Source organism: Ruditapes philippinarum, unplaced genomic scaffold (assembly GCF_026571515.1).
Source record: "Ruditapes philippinarum isolate M1 unplaced genomic scaffold, ASM2657151v2 ctg9095_1_1_1_1, whole genome shotgun sequence".
NCBI classification, from domain to species: domain Eukaryota; kingdom Metazoa; phylum Mollusca; class Bivalvia; order Venerida; family Veneridae; genus Ruditapes; species Ruditapes philippinarum.
This window is the reverse complement of record NW_026862227.1, coordinates 31,390-37,389: the sequence shown is the minus strand read 5'-3', so window position 1 is coordinate 37,389 and position 6,000 is coordinate 31,390.

Here is a 6,000-nt window from a genome sequence, read left to right as displayed (position 1 = left end):
CTTCATACAATGGTCAAGCACAAATAAGAGGGAGGTGCAGTGCACAAGAACCATAAACTCCATTGTTGACCCAATTTTAACAGAGTTACTGCCCCTTTGTTACTTTTTCCTTTTCCAGAGCATAACTTGAAAACTACCTGGTTGGAATTCCCCAAAACAACCCTTTCGATTACCATGGTCAAAGCACAAAAACTATAACTCTGTCCAGGTAAATTATAGAGTTTTGCCCTTTTTACTTTCCATTGCTTTTTTCTTGTCCAGAGGCATAACTTGAAAACTACTAGTTGGGAATTCAAAACCCTATACTTGGTCATAAAAAAAATAAAAAAAAAAAAAAAAAAAAAAAATAAAAAAAAAAAATAAAAAAAAAAAAAAAAAAAAAAAAAAAACAAAAATCGTATATTAAAAGAGGAAGTCCGTCACCCAGGAAAGCCATAACTCCTTTTTTGGACTAATTTAAAAGTTTTTTGCCCCTTTTTACTTTTTATTGTCCAGTGCATAAACTTGAAAAATTTAATGGTTGGGCAATTCAATGAAACTTTAATATAATGTCCCAAGGCCCCCAGTGAGATGAAGTGCCAGTGCACCACGAACCCCAATAACTCTGTTTGGACTAATGGACAGTTATTGCTTTTGGTTACTTTTTTTGTCCAGTGCATGACCTTTGAAAACTAGTAGTTTGGAATTCAAAATACAACTTCATTACCAAATGGTCAAGGGCCCCAATGAAAGGGGAAGAGCCCCAGTGTACAATAGCCATAACTCAATCTTCATATTATATATTCCCTTGTTCCTTTTCCTTATCTTTCTGGACTTCTTACAGAGTAATGCATAAAACTTCATCCAATGGCCAACCACATTGAAAAGGAAATGCAACATACAAGAAACCACAACTAATCTTTAATTGCCCAAACCATAACTCCTGTTTCCCCAAATTCTTTACAGTAGGTCCCCTTACTAGTAACATCCCTCTTTTCCGGAAGCACTCTTCGGGGTATTAATCACATTTAGTGATAGTTCCCCTATTTTTTTTTAGTTTTTTTTTGTACAAAGCATATCTCCCAACAAGGGGAATGGGAAACTTAAACTTTATAGAAAGCAAATTTTGAATGAGCCATCAACTTAGGGAACAATAAACCCTCCTTTTGCTTAAGCCCCCAATTTGCCTGCAAATTTTTGAAACTTCATATTGATATATATAATAGATATTAAATTACAAAAATATAGTACACACCGATTCACAACTCTTTTTTGGCATATTTTTTGATTCGTTTAATAACTCTTTGTAATTTTTTTTATATTAAACTTTTTACTGTTGCATAATCAAAAGTTATAAGTGTTATGAAAACTTTAAAAAAAAAAAAAAAAAAAAAAAAAAAAAAAAAAAAAAAAAAAAAAAAAAAAAAAAAAAATTTGGATAGATAAATCTCATTAATAAGTGGAAAAATAACTACAACCTTTGTATAATGTTGGATTTATTGCCCTTTGCTTATTTTTTCCCATAGTAAATTATTTTTCTAGAGCATGTTGATGAATGTTTTAATACCTTATAAAGCCAGTATAATTTCTTAATGTTTTACCCTACATGTATATAATTTTATCATTAATAACTGAATTTTTTTTACCATATTTTTTTGTTATTTTATTTTCCAGGGCTGGTTTTTTTCGTAGAAGTTAAATGATCACATGGACACACTGCCGTCACCATGATCCCACTATAAGATCAGACAAAAACACAACATTAAATCTCCCCGGAAAACCAACATTAAATTAGACCACCATTCTGGTACCCAGCCCCTGGTTCCAAATGATTTACTCTACTTTATGGACCCTTTGGTTTTGTGTGGATACCAGGTGAAAGATATTTATTTTGTCATGATTTTTAAAACCTAAACTGTGCCGCCATTATTCTGTTAAAAAAACATACATTTGCTTAAACTGAAATTTGAAAATTTCCCAATGAAGACCTCTCCCAATTAGTAGGGTACACCAAATTGTCTGGTCCCAGAGTTTAAATAGATAAGCCAGCCGGGCCCTGTTATTTGTTTAATTGACGTCATGACTTCCCACCATCCGTTGTCAGTTCTTACCGTGGCCGCCATTTTTGATTGGGCAAACTCAATACCCTTTCCCAATGTTCCCAATGGACCATATGTAAACCCAATCCTAAATTTAGAACCCCAGAAATGGCGTAAAACTTCTTGTTGGATTAATGGTTGCCCCAGTAATCGTGCCCAAACCAAAGGGGTATAGATTGGATTTTATTCCCCAATTCCATCTGTCAGAGGAAATGAGAAGGAGAATTCAATTTACCCGAAGAGTTTGACAGAAAAGAGCAAAACAAATACTGTTGGATTTCCCTAACATAAAGCAAAAAAGATTGCGCCGACGAAGTATTCCTAAAAATTTGCTCCAATCATTTCCCTGAAGGGGTTTCTCCAAATCATTATAAAATAATATATGAAGCTTCTGTTATTTATTTCTGCAAAATATAAAATTTATTTGAGTAAATATAAGGTAAATCTGGAGCGAAATGTAAATACAACAGTTGGCCCAATGCCGCCCCATCATCCCTCCCCCATCAACCAAATTTCCCCTGTCTTACATTAAATAATAGATTCCAGATGCATATGAAAACCTATTTCTCATTGTTATTTTTTTTAAACTTAAATTTTTGAATTTATGTGACTGTTTCAGGAAAAAACCTTACATTCTATGTATTCATCGCTCAGATCCCCTACGCTTAAATTTAGATGGTGCTATGACTCCAACAAAATCCAGTTTGAGAAAAAAAAAAAGATTGAAACGGATAATGTAAAAAGGTTTAATTTAGAGTTCCCATTTATTTCAATTTAAATTTTACAAACACATTGTTGACACACTGACAAGCTTAACATTGTCCAGCGAATCAAGTTAATTTTTGAAAATTCCCCAATGAAGTAGAAACAGAGACATGTACATTTACTTGGAAAGGGAAAACAGAAGGGCCCTGGGAAGTCTTTAACAACCATGTAAGGAAAAAATGATCAAGAAACAAAAATGAATTAGATAGTAAAATATAGAGGATATTTGTTTGTTTTGCATGTAAGATTGAAATATAATTTCACTGAGTAAACCACCAGTTGCAATATTTTCACAAGTGGCGTAGCAACAAGTGAAAATATGATAGCTGGTGTACCTTCACAAATGAAATATATTTTCAATCTTGTATGTAAAACAAAATAAATTTTCGTTTTATTTCATGGTTTTTTAAGTGATATTAAGCTGTGACAACAAGACACTTTCCGTGGGTAATCAACATAAATTGTCATTTAAAACCAACTTATTTTAGTAATAATTGTTTATTTATTTAATCTTTGTGCATTAAATGTCGTTTATCATCCCATAAAAAATAAACATATTTTGAAAAAAAAATGTCTTTGTAAATGATTGTATTTTTAAATAAAAATCCTAAAATTTTAAATCGTCATATCAAAGTCATTTTTTATTTTTTTTGGTCATCAAACTTTTGGAAAATAAACATATCTTACTCATAATATCTGGGAACCGGTGTCATCAAATTTTTTTTCTATCTTTTCTCAAAAAAAATATTACGTAACGTCAAACATTTTATGCGACTTTTTTCACCATACATATTACGTAATTAAAGATAATTAAGTCGCTGATTGAGCAAACAAAAATCCCTGACACGGTTCCCCTCCGTAAATGAATTCCCTTTCATGTGCTTTAAACCGCATGTTAATTGCTTGATTATTAAAAAAGTTTATGCCGATTCCAAAGTTAAGTCCGATCCGCATCAAACGAAGTGTGTCATAATATTGGCTGTTCTCTCTCGGACCCCTACGTTTCACGCCTAAATAATTACATAATACACAAATATCGCACCAAGAGAGGGTCACAAAGTTGCGGGGTAACATACACTAAACAACATTTTATGACCCAGTGGACATCTGACCAATTAAAAAGTTGCTTGGATTAATATCAGTTTTATAACAGAAATTTCTTCACATCTTAACGTTGATTTTACCCGTTTAGTCTGGTATCGGTTGCACCATGTCACGTGACTTTCGGGTAAATTTTGAGGCCCCACTCGGTGGGGGGAAATGGGACGTATTTGTGCACCGCTAGAGGGGTATTTAAAAATTGTTTCTACATTTGAAGTTTATATATTATTATCATCAGCATTATTATTATATTATACCAGTGTCCACTCTATCTGTGTACTCGTGGTATTGAAATTCCGTTAAAAAATATAAATTAAAAAAACATAAAAACTTTGATGCTTCTGACCCCCAGTTATTTTAAAGTCCATGGTAGATGTACAAATAAGAACGGGGATTTTTATTATTTTTTTCCCTCCAAATTGATATAAAATGGCTTCACATTATTTTTAATTAGAAAATAAAAGGTATCACTTCCCCGATCATTATGATCTGACCTTTTTTGACTTCTATTTATCATTGAAAAATCATTCTATGCACGGCATTAGAGATCCATTTTCTACTGGGATATACCCAATAAATTCCCAACTTTTCCCTCCCAGTTTATTTAGTACTGTGTTCGATTACTAAGCGAACCCCAATTTATTTTCAAAGCATTTTACTGATAATTTTATTTTATTATCTTTTTTTTATTGATTCATAGAAGAAATAATCATTCCTTAGACAACCCCTAAAAGGTTTTAGAAATTTGTCAGGGAGAACCTTTACCACCAAGTCAATAGGCCGTTCACATAAAAAAAATGTTGTCTGTTTTTGTTTGTTGTTTTACTTGACATTGTTAGAAAACGATCGGTTAAATGTAAAGCAAGCCCTTGAATCCGTACAAAAGTCCCAAAACTTCAATGTAATATCTATCAGATTAACTGGGACAGACAAATTATTTTTCACACATTATGGATATTTAGCAACTATATTTTTTTAATCAACCCCGTGGTCGTGCGATTTGTCGCCTATGCTTAATTATTTATGTTTCAATACATTATGTTCGTACATTGGCCGACAATTTTCTTATTTTATAAAAAAGGCTAAATAAAAGGTAGACGATATTTCATGAAAGATGTACGGTATTTGTACGATACATGAATTACGAGTAGTATGGACCAGTATGGACCTGGTAATTCACGCATATTATGGAACTACCGATTTTCCCTCATTTTGGATGCCATCAACAGGGGGCGGAGCGTTATCGATAATTGGACAGGTTACGCGGATAGCAGATAAAAATAGTACAGGTACCGTTTTTAAACGTTTAAAAAACACTATTTTTTGGACTAACTGCTTCCAAAATTAAATCACCGAATGTGTTCAGAAAAGGTGTTATAAATATAATACTAAGCAAAAAATCTCATTTTAGGTATTTTCAGTTGATAAATTGACTCCAGTTGTCACCTTAAAAGTACTTTTTACTAATTTCGCCATGTAACGTCGATGCATTCTCCTTGTGTATGTCATCACATCATTGACGTCACATCATCAATTTTGAATATAGGTCTTTGTTACCACTTCTCTTATTTTGTTACATTTTTAACATTATGTATGATGGGACATCAATTTATTTTCCTAAAGAAGCAAAATTTACGCATGACAGCATTTATTTCTGCCGTTATTCCATTTAGTTATGATTTTCTTTTTCATCTGCATTCAGATAATATAGTTCGGCTACAGTGTGAAAATTATATTTTATAAATTTCACTTGTGGTTTATCAGAATATAAATATCTGATATATTACAATAAAACACTGGAAAGCATTTAAATTTATAATACTGAAATTCAGAGAGTTTGTTGTCGGAGAAGATGAGGCTTTTAAAAATCAGAAACTGAACTCATTCTACATGAAGGACAATGAAGGAAAAGTAAAATATTATTACAGGCTTTTCAGTTAATTTTCTGACTTTGATTGGTGGTTATGGGATTTTGTGTCACCATTTCTTTAAATGAAAAATAGGAAATGAATTGTGTCTTTGAGGCATTTGCAGGAAAGTATGTTGCTCACTCTTA